Below are 12,380 nucleotides of genomic sequence, written 5' to 3' on the forward strand. Positions count from 1 at the left end.
ATATTATATGAATATGAGTGTACATGTACGTTCCGATTTATGTAGTCCGTCAGGTGGAAAACTGATTATGTCCAAAACTGTTCAAATTCAAAAATAGCAAAAAATAGCAGCTCAAGCTCAAAATACGGTATGTTTCGCACCGCATTCCGAGCTTGTATATCTGCTACTTTTGTGTCACGCTGCAGTGTGATTAAGTGTTGGGCATTCCTTTACGACAAAACACAAAACAGCTAAAATACGAAGATAAGAGGTCGTTTCTGCCCGACAGTCCAGAACGGACTATGCCGAGTTGTTCTTTTGGTCACAGCAGGAGTACAACAACCATAAGGTATTCCTGCCCTCAAAGAAGGATGTTTTAATCAAAGTGTTTTGCACAAAACCTGGTCAGTATTGCTTTCTTCACCTGCTGCTAAAAATGGACACAGAAATGTCATGTTCCTGTCTGTGGGGATCACTATTCACCTCAATGCAAGGCGTTTGAAGCACCCAGAAGAACGCTTCACTTCAGCATGTTTCTTGATTTGTGCACCAAATGTTGGTGCCCTAATGTGGAAGTCAGAGCATCGAGCAGGCGAACTATAGTCCAGGGTACACAGTAGCATGTGTGTGTGTGTGTGTGTGTGTGTGTGTGTGTGTGTGTGTGTGTGTGTGTGTGTGTGTGTGTGTGTGTGTGTGTGTGTGTGTGTGTGTGTGTGTGTGTGTGTGTGTGTGTGTGTGTGTGTGTGTGTGTGTGTGCAGTACAAACTAGGGCATTAATGACTTGTGACTTTTGCAAGTCGACTCGACACAGTAAAAAGTTTGAGTTGAAATCGACTTTATTGTTTGATGACATCATCACATTGAGGGTGGGGGTGCGGGGGAATAAACCCTAACCCTCTGCTTAATTCCATTGAAAAAAAAACAGTTGGAAAAGGAGAGAATCATTCTGTCCTTGACAATAAACAATCCTACTGTTTGAATGGGGGAAATCTCGCTTTTTGGAACGCACATCATTTCGACAACGGAGCGTCGGCAGGTATCGCTACTCACCCCACGGAGGTTAGGGTTAGGGTTGATTGTCGAAAAGATGACTTGTAGAAATAGCGACACACTCCCGTTTGAATGCTGTACACAAGCTCACATGGAGCAAAAATAATGATGAAAAAATGTTTTTACTTCAACTTTCGACTTTCCCTTGTGGGAGTCGACTTGTGTACTGAAGTCGACTGAGTCGACTTTTCGACTTTTTGGTTAATGCCCTAGTACAAACACGTTGAACAGATCCTTTTCATGTCATTGAAAGCAGTGGTTCTCAACCTTTTCTTTACAGATCAGGCCTGGAACAAAATATTTTGAGATGGGGATCGGCAGTCAAATACGTATATATTTCTAGGGGTCCTTGACATTAAAACGTTTGAGCACCACTGACATAGAAACATAGGTTTTTCAGAAAACCTTTAGGATTTAGAAGGCATGTTTAGATATTTTTTTTGCTGGGGACCCCCTGGCTGGAACCCCCCCCCTCAAGGACCCCCGGGGTGTCCCCAGACCCCAGGTGCACCAGAGACTGACATAATTTGTTGTGTTTTGATGGTGGATTGATGATGCTTGTGTTATCAGGGCTTTAATATCATAATAATAAAAATATTATATATATACATATATATATATATTTAAAAAAAATACACACACAAAGGCTAAACCAGATAGGCTTAATAATGAGCTCTCTTCTCATGGCTGAATATTGTGCCTTTTAACAAGAATCAATATTTTCACAGGGTTTAATCTTATTATCTTTAGTGAGTAGAATTTAAAAAACACGAAGAGCCAAACCTTTTTCTAAAGACAAAGAAGAAGACCTGCGGAAGAAGAGGACGATGGAAGCAAACTGAGAACTGTTCCTTCTCTCAACAAAGCCTCTCTGAAGTCTCAACCAAACGGACTGGAGTTACAGCAGTATACGTCAGGGACGTGCTGGGCCCCTGATTCAGTCCGGGAAAAAGAGTTGGAGAGGCCCTCATTTTCTTTTTGAGTTATATTCCGTCGTTGTCGGGTGGAAACCTTATATGTCCAAAACCGTTTGTTTTGTATTTATCATTTTAAAAATGATTTAAACTAGTGAAAACAGCTCGATCTACAAGCACACAACGCCTCGCACCGCGAGGCGTTGTGTGCTTGTAGATCTGCTGTTTTCACTACTTTTGTGCAACGGCCTTGTATGACGAAGCAGGGCTTTGCTTTGCGAAAAAAATGTATACATTTGAAACATGGAGATACAAGGTTTCTGCAAGACAGTGACGATTTACTTTGTTGGCCGCCCAGCCCCCAAAATGGAACGAAGGCCGACATTTTATTTTTATTTTTTTTCCTAATGGCTGGCCTGGACCGGCCGGGAATGAACCGGCTGTTCGGGAGTTGTCCCGCTTTTCCCAATGGCCAGCACGTCCCTGGTTGTAACGCTTTCCCTTCCTCGCACAGCAAGTCTCTATGGCCCCAAAATAGCCGATCTACGAGCAAGAAATAGCCGATCTACGAGCTCGTGTGAGCTTGTAGATGGTCTATTTCTTTGGCTAATGCCCCTCACGGCCTCACCCCACCAACCAACCCACCCCAGCCCGGCATTATGGATACTCGGGTTCGAGTGGTTGAAAAAAAAAAAAAAAAAAAACACTTCCGGTACATTACCTAAACCGTAGCTCCCATAGTCAGAACATTCCGGCATTACCAAGACAATCTTATATGAATTCAATGCTGAAAAGAAAAAAAGAAATAAACAAACCGAAAAAAGAGAGAATCTTCTCCTGTGAGTTTATTTTTTTTGCGGTGGGCAGAGCTGAATAGACCGGACTAAACAAGGAGAAGCGTCTCTCTCGGCTTTCTTTCTCTCACGACAACAACAAAAGACGGGACGCGTTTTTTTCTTCTTCTAACGGACGAGCTAATGGAGGCTTTAAACAACTGCTTTCATCCAAAGGCCCCGGAGTTACGAGGACACACACACATGCGCTCACACGCGCACGCACACACACACACACACACACACACACACACACACACACACACACACACACACACACACACACACACACACACACACACACACACACACACACACACACACACACACACACACACACACACACACACACACACACACAGACCTCTATTGTATACAACTATGTACTATGTCGCTCTCATGCTCTGTGTGCTCTGATGTGAAATGATGTTTGTGTGTGTGTGTGTGTGTGCGTGCGTGTGTGTGTGTGTGTGTGTGTGTGTGTGTGTGTGTGTGTGTGTGTGTGCGTGCGCGCACATGCGTGTGTGCGTACGCGCGAGCGTGTCCACGTACACATACGGGACGGTATTGTACACAAGGAAAAGGGAGAAGAACACAAAAATAAAAATCCTTTGATGGAATCTGTAAGGACTTCAATTAATAGAAATTAAAATAAAATTACTGACATCTCTATCAAACCGCCGTCTGGTCATTTGAATGGAGAGCGACAGAATCAAGGATGTCTATCACGCATCCAGAAGTATGAATGAAAGAAATGCTTTTATTTTTCATTTGAAAATGTCTGTTCAACTGAGTCACAGCTGTTAGACAGCCTAGTATAACACTCATGGAAATGTGAGAGCGGGATGTTTTACTGCTATAGGACAAAGTACTTAAAGGGCAAGACCACTTTGGTAGAGGTTTGGGTGGCGTAGTTACCTTGCCATGATGAAACTCTGAAAGGAGGGCAACAGATCAAAAATAACTTCTCCATTGGCAAGAAATTGATTATTCAAAATATGATGCAGGCTCTTTTAGCCCGTAAACCACTGGTTCCATGACTCCAGCAAAATTCCCATTTTATTTCCCTACATCTAACTATAAACTAGAAATACTGTTCCTACGAAACAGTGTGGGCTTGCATGGAACACCATGTATGGGCACAAAGATCTACCCTTTGGCTGCACCTCATTGGCTAAGGGCTCTGCCTTTGTACTGTCGGTAATTTATTGAGGAGAATAAAATTGACCTATAACATACTAGTCTCGCCTTTCAACAAGCCCACAATTAGGGAAACCCACGTCTGTCTGTGTGTGTGTCAATGGGAAAACCCTTGAACAAGTGACGTCAATCGGGTGATGACGTCATCATCATGCTTGGGCTTCACTGTGATGTCCGACTAAGGCCCCTTTTAGATGAAAACAGGCTTCACTGTAAACGGCTAAGAGCCGTTTAGTTTTCATTTTTTATGTGGTCTTTAGATGAAAACGCAATTTGTCCATAAACGCGGTAATTTGCATGCCAGGTCGCTAGGTGGCGCATGTCGCCATGACCACACTGCCCAAGTTCCGTTCTCTGGTCCTCCTGAGTAGAGATGGGATTTATGGCTCTTTGAAGTGAGCCGAATCTCTGGGATCCGTTCCTTTCAAAGAGCCGTTCAAAAGACTGGCTCATTCTAGTCACTAGTTGTAGTTACTTTGTAGATTTTGATTATAATTATCACTTATACATTAACCCTATATACATTTATTTTGGACATAATAGGTACATAGGCCTACCTGCCATTTGAAAATAGCCGATCTACAAGCTGTGAGCTAGATCTGCTATTTTCAAATGTTTTTTTCTCCCTACATTTTATTCATTGGAAAAATTGTGAAATGGGACATTTTGCATAATGAGTACTTTCTAGCTACTATTAGTAGCCTACTTTAACTACATTTTGATACCAATACTTTGATATTTTTACTCAAGGAGCCTACATTTTTTATTCCAAACTTCAACTTGTGGCAGAGTATTTCTACATTGTTGTACCTTTCCCACCACTGTTGTTCATTAGAAAGGAACGGCTCCCTATACTGCGAACCGGATCCCATCGTTCATATCAAAGAGGCCGTTCAAAAGACTCGATTAGTTCGCGAACATCCCGCCTCTACTCCTCAGTCAGTCAATACAACGCACTGCCGTTGTCGCCAAAAATGCTTAAAAAGTTTGTTCCAGACGGTCGGAACAGACACATGTACCATACACATCCCGGGACTATATTTATTCCTTATGATACGATACAGAAAAAGGCGTTCGATTCACGTTTCGTTTCAACACAGAGGACTGGAGTCAATGCCTTTACTGCAGCTTATGGAGGGGATGATGATTACACACAGACTGTCGCTATTTTCAAGGTCGGCTATTTTTGCAGTTGTCTGCTATTTTCACAACGCACCGCGACGCGTTGTGAGCTTGTAGATCGGCTATTTTCACAACGCACCGCGACGCGTTGTGAGCTTGTAGATCGGCTATTTTCACAACGCACCGCGACGCGCTGTGAGCTTGTAGATCGGCTATTTTCACAACGCACCGCGACGCGTTGTGAGCTTGTAGATCGGCTATTTTCACAACGCACCGCGACGCGCTGTGAGCTTGTAGATCGGCTATTTTCACAACGCACCGCGACGCGCTGTGAGCTTGTAGATCGGCTATTTTCACAACGCACCGCGACGCGTTGTGAGCTTGTAGATCGGCTATTTTCACAACGCACCATATACCATGTACGCGCTGTGAGCTTGTAGATCGGCTATTTTCACAACGCACCGCGACGCGTTGTTGTGAGCTTGTAGATCGGCTATTTTCAAATAGCTACGGTATAAATTAGGGCTAACGTTAGCAAATAAATGTACTTAATAGTTACTTTACAGTTTACACCACTGAACTGATGTTTAAAACGCAATTAAATTGCTCTTCATTAAGGTACAGTATGAGTATGAGCTCAAAGCTATTTATCATAGTGGCATAAAATGAAGGGGGGAAAAAAGACGATATATTCGTCAATCGCTGATTATTTGTATGACAATTAATCATCTGACAGCCCTATTAGGACGTCCCACATCTTATCATTTTCAGTGGTTTGCTGCGTTTACGGTATTTAGATGAAAGCGGGAGATACAAAGCGTTTTTACCTTTTCCACTTTCAAAGGGGGTTTCACTTTGTTACGGTTTCACCCCCCGAAGACGCCATTTTCGTCTAAATGACCCCCCACAAACGGTTATAAATCATTACGTTTACAGTGAAGCCCGTTTTAATGTAAAAGGGGCCTAACAGAATCACTTTCATGCCCATATATGGAGCTCCCTGGTGTCATCAATATTAAGCCCATATCTAACAGGACTTCATATGGGAATGCCCATATATTGAGGCCATATCGGCCACATACCACACTAACAGAATCCATATATGGCCAAGACAGCCCATATCTGTGTGGCTGGTTCTACAGACAGGGATCTCTATATATGTATGGGCAAAAAAGGGTATGATGTCAGATGTCATAGACATCATAGGACTTTCACATAACGAATAACTGAGTAAGCATGTTTGGGCTCTCACAGCATATCTCCATATACAGTACATAGATCTCCATATATGAGTACCAGGGGTCTCCATATATGGGTAACTGGTCTGATATACATCACTGGCCAGATGGCCAAGAAGGGCAAGGTCGCATGTCGCCCTGAGGCGTCTTACTAGTTAGATGTTATTATATTTTACCATTAGGTATTATTAAAATATAAATGGTAAGACGGAATTCAGTTAGCAATTTAGGCCACTAAACTGCTCCACAAGACGCAAGCTGGTATAAAATAACTATGTATTTTTGAGCGGTGGTAAACCGCTCCATAGAGTGGCTGTGCGTGTGTCTGTAGAAACGTGTGTGTGTAGCATAGCCTGTACATCCTAGACTCAAATCCTAGTCTGAAGACATTATGCAAGCACAACCACCGCTCACTTCACATTGGGTGTGATTTTTATTCTTAGACTGCCAGCTGCCTTTACTTCCGGTTTTGGTCATCAACTTGATGACCAATGTTTCAACTAAAATCACAGATGGATGAATTGCAACTGTCAGATGTGCAAATCAGTGTTATTAGGACCTAGAGATTTTGTTCCTCCGAAACAGTGTGGGCTCGCTCGTGACTACATTCTACAGCGTGCTAACTGTCATATGAAGCTCAACCAATACTCCAGCTAACACCACTCCCAGATTTTCCACACCTCAATTGCACCTCATTGGCTAAGGGCCCTGCCTTTGTACTGTCTGCGACGGAACTCACGCGACGGAACTCACACGACGGAACTCACTCTATAAATAATGAGGATAACATAGTGTTCTCGCCTTTCAGGCGAGCCCACAATAAATAAAGTTTCCCCAGGATTATAGTCCAACATGCCAACATGATTATATTCTGCAACATGCTAACTGTCATGTGAAGCTCAACCAATACTCTAGCTAACACCACTCCCACTCCCTGCCTTTGTACTGTCTGCGGCAGATATATGCGGCGGAACTCACTATATAAATGAAGCTCAACCAATACTCCAGCTAACACCACTCCCAGATTTCCAACAATTGCGCCTCATTGGCTAAGGGCCCTGTCTTTGTACTGCCTGCGGCACAAATAGGCGGCGGAACTCACTATATATATTATTATATAAACTAGACCAGGTCAACCTGGTTGTGCCAGACCCCCTGTCTGTCATCATCATTTATGACATCATGCCTTTTGTAGGCATGTCATCATCATGTCATCATCATATATACCCTTTATATAGAAAAGGGACAGACCGACATTTGCTTATGTAGGCCTACCCATTTCATGGGTCTGGCAATAATGAGGATAACATAGTGTTCTCGCCTTTCAGGCGAGCCCACAATGATGTCAATGGTTTGTGTGACGTCAGACCAGAGCTCTGGTCGACCTGTATAAGATGTGACACAGTTTCTAAATCACCCATTTAGTCGTGGTACAACCAAGAGAAGTTCTTTACAGACATAGAGTACTGTGAGAGTCAGAGAGGCAGCGATATATAGAGACATAGAGGAGGAGAAAGAGATTGACAGAGAATATATTAGTCTTTCCAACCTGCAAGAGACAAAGAAACGCCTTCCAATTTACTGTCCAAGTAGCAGCGGGCGGTGGCCATGAACCAATCTTCCAAGACTCAGGTGTCCTGTTCTAGGCGTCCGTACGCCTTCACGTCTCGGGCCACCCTCCATGAAGACATGAAGAGGAGCCACAACAACTTCTGCCGTCAAACGATGACCAATGGACAGCTGCCCTCATCTTCCTGTCCGATCATCACCAGCTGTGTAACCGGCCAGCAACAAGGAGACACAGACACACCGAGATCTTGCGAGGACTTCAACGCAGCCAGGAGAAGTAAAGAAACATTTGATGACCTACACAGGAAAGAAAACCTCTTATGTGATAATAAGAGTTTAATTGAGGTATCGACACAGCATGTCCACACCAAAGAAAAACCTTTCCTGTGTAAAACATGCGACAAGGGTTTCAGTCGGTTAGGCAACCTGAAGTTACACCAGCATGTCCATACTGGAGAAAAACCCTTCATCTGTAAACAGTGTGACCAGGGTTTCAGTGTGTTAGGTAACCTGAACAAACACCAACGTACACACACTGGAGAAAAACCCTTTGTGTGTAAACAGTGTGACAAGAGGTTCAGTGATATTGGTACCCTGAAGAATCACCAGCGTATCCACAGTGGTGAAAAACCCTTTGTGTGTAAACCGTGTGGCAAGGGTTTCAGTAGATTATCAACTCTGAAGACACACCAGCGTGTCCACAGCGGAGAAAAACCCTTTGTGTGTAAACAGTGTGGCAAGGGTTTCAGTGTGTTAGGTAACCTGAAGAATCACCAGCGTGTCCACAGTGGTGAGAAACCCTTTGTGTGTAAACAGTGTGGCAAGGGTTTCAGTGTGTTAGGCAGCCTAAAGTTACACCAGCGTGTCCACACTGGAGAAAAACCCTTCGTCTGTAAACAGTGTGGAAAGAGTTTCAGTCAGTCATGTAACCTGAGGACACACCAGCGCGTCCATAGCGGTGAAAAACCCTTCCATTGTACTCAGTGTGACAAGGGTTTCAGTAAGTTAGAACCTCTGAGGAGGCACCAGCGTGTTCACACCACATAAGAGCTTCAATCAGTTACATATTCTGATGACAAACCATCATCTTCACACACTTCACCAAATGAGTTGCCCACCAGATGGCGCTGACATGGCAATTTCATCAATTGGTGGATTTTTTTCTTTTTGTGTGTGTGTGTGTGTGTGTGTGTGTGTGTGTGTGTGTGTGTGTGTGTGTGTGTGTGTGTGTGTGTGTGTGTTTTGCCACCAACAGCCTCAGCTCGTACTTGGCCCGGATCCACGACTCACGCTCCTCTCTGAAGCAGAGACAACAAAACAACAACAACAACAATAACAGGAAAAAACTAATGGGAAGAATATAGTCAGGGTGCTTTTGTAACGGCCGGTAGAGAAGAGCTCGTAGTAATAACAATAACTAGAAATGCACTCTGTCGAGGTGCCAACTTGCGCCTCACGTACAAGCAGGCCACACATGGTCGGTCTACTTGTGCGCAAGCAGAGCGCACCACGAGGTGTGCGCTGCTGGCCTCTTTGGATGGTAATGAAGACATTACCAAGACCGCTATTATATTCCAAACACTGCTGACATCACCAGGAATGCTGGTCCTTCATTGGCTGTTAATTATGAGACACCCACATACCGTTGTTTTGGGTTGAGATTGGCACATTTCCTGGGGCAATCTGCCCAGATCATGCATGTCACACGTGTCTTCTTTTTTTTTCTTTTTTTACTCTCAAAAAAGCATATGCAGTGTAGTACATTTGAAACTACATTACAGTGCACATCATGGGGTGATCACTGCTTGCCTCCTGTGAATTGTTTCATTTTTATTTTTGTTTATTTTATTTTTATTTTGTTGCTGAGTGAGGTCAACAGACAAAGTGACATGAGTGAGATGAAAAAAACCTGAGTGAAATGTTCCAATGTGAACCAGAAACATCGGTACATACATACACTCGTGACTCCGAGAATCCCAGACATTTCAGGGCTACGGTCTTCAAAAAAGGGAGACATCTGCATACTCAGCCGATTACAATACTTGAGCGCTCTACTTGCGCAAGTAATAAGTACCCCCCTGACGCAGGGGCTACAATGTAAGTCCATTTCTAGTCAATGGAGACATCATGTCTGCGAGCTTGTAGATCTGCTATTTTTGAAAAGCCGTGAAAATGTGCGCAAATCTTTGAATATATGTATTTTTTAAGTGAACATTTGTAACTCAAATTTTGCTTCTGGGGGGTTGCTGGAACTAATTATTCTGAGATGGGGGTCCGTGGCCAAATTCACATCATTTTGGGGGTCCTTCACATGAAAAGGTTTGAGAACCACTGACATAGTAGTCTCTCAAGAACAGACTAACTGAGCTCCAGTTAAGTGAAAATGACCTTTTCTTTGACGATGGCTGGCCAGATTGCTGACATAGAAACATAGGTTTTTTCCAAAACTCTTCAAATTTTCACGATTTTTCAAAAATAGCAGATCTACAAGCTCGCAGTGTATATCTGCTATTTTTTTTATATTTAAAGCATAAAATATTGCGTCATAATGTGTTCAGGCCTAAATGGGTTAAAGTATACTGTAGATCAGTGGTTCTCAACCTTTTCAGGCCGTGACCCCCCCAAAATAATCATATTTCAACGGGTGACCCCAAACCCTGACAAGCACTTGGATAGGAGTTGAGGCATTATATTATTGTTCGGTTCCAGAGATAAACATTTTTAAATGTTTGCCTCTATATTAATTACTGTAGCTTCCATTTTTTTGTATCCACCTGTTTCCGCGAGAATTTACTGTAGCATTGTAATTCAGTTGCTTCGTATTGTTATTATGTGTGTTCAATTCTAATTTCAGACTTGGTTTCAGTAAAATGGAGCTGCTTAGTGGCAGTATAGTGACTCAACATGTTTTTAAATGTTTTTATTTCTCTAAAGATTATGTTTTAGCAAATTCAACATAGAAAAAAAGGCGGAACCAAGGCGGGACAAGGCAGATAGAGCCTGCTGGTTGGTCAGTCAGGGACCAACCAGAAGACTAACAAGGGGTGAATTAGAAATCTGGCAAGGGAAGCCACTATAGCTAAGTCACCCCTGTGTTATAGGACACATAGCCTAGTCTGTGTCATATTGTTTTAAAGACCGTCACAACTCAGGAACATGTGGTCCCTTCACGACGGACCACATCCGATGTAAAAACTCACCAATGTCACCCAATTAATGTTTCACTACTGCAAAGTAGAAATACCTTGTTACAAATAAAGTCCGGAATTAAAACATTACTTGAGTAAAAGTACAAAGGTATTAAAATTCAAAAGCAGAAAGTACTCATTATGCAGAATGATTTACAAGTTTTCAAATGTATAAAAATCGTTGAAAAAAGCAGATCTACAAGCTCACAATGCATGCTCACAATGCATCGCGATGCATTGTGAGCTTGTAGATCTGCTACTTTCATATGGCCGAAATGTCTATAGGGTTGAAGTAGGTTAATGTATGTTTTGTAACAATAATCAAAATCTACAAAGTAACGATTAACTAAGGTTTTCAAATAATTGTAGAGGAGTAAAAGTACAATATTGTCTCCACCAGCCGAAGGCATGGGGGAGAGTATGTTTTCGCCCCTGTCCGTCCGTCCGTCCGTCCGTCCGTCCGTCCGTGCGTGCGTGCGTGCGTCCCTCCAGTTTGTTACTAGCTAATCTCTGGCGCCGTTGGCCCGGTTGCTGCCAAAATGAGCACACACTCCCTGGATGCCAATTCAGAACCTCTTCCCCACATTTTTCAAATGGCCCTGTTCTAGCGCCACCATGAGGCCGATGTTTGCAAAACACATTTCTGTACACTACTCTTAGAGATTTTGTCCACAAATCCTACAAATCGGTAGACAGTATCTCTGCAGTCATGTGATCAACATGGATCTGTCCGATTTTCCATATTCAATCCTGATTGGCTACAATTGGCTTACAAAGTTTGCAGGATTGCTCCGTTTTGAACAAAATGCCTCAAATCATGAACACAGCGTGCAATCCTGGTGAAATTGGGCGCGCACGCACATTCCCACTAGGCCGAGGAAGAAATGCCACTTCAAATTTCTCAAATCAGCCTCATGGTGGCGCTATAACAGGGCAATTTGTGTTTTTACCTTCACCGATAAGTGGAAAACTTTGTATGTGCCCTCCCTAGAGGCTGAGGATAAACCTTTGCCCTGCATTTTTCACATTTGCCTTTTATAGCGCCACCAGGAGGCCTACTTATGTAAAACACATTCTTTGCTATATTACTCCATCAGATTTTCTCCAACAATCATGCAAATCAGTTTGTCATGTGATCAAGTCCAATCCGTCTGATATTTCATATTCCATCCTAATTGGCTAATATGGGCTTCCAAAGTTTGCAGGATTGTTCAGTTTTTGAACAAAATGCCTCAAATCATCAAGGCACCTTGCGATTACTGTGAAATTTGCAAACACATAATCCCA

Source organism: Nannobrachium achirus (genome assembly GCF_963921795.1).
Source record: "Nannobrachium achirus genome assembly, chromosome: 20".
NCBI classification, from domain to species: Eukaryota; Metazoa; Chordata; class Actinopteri; order Myctophiformes; family Myctophidae; genus Nannobrachium; species Nannobrachium achirus.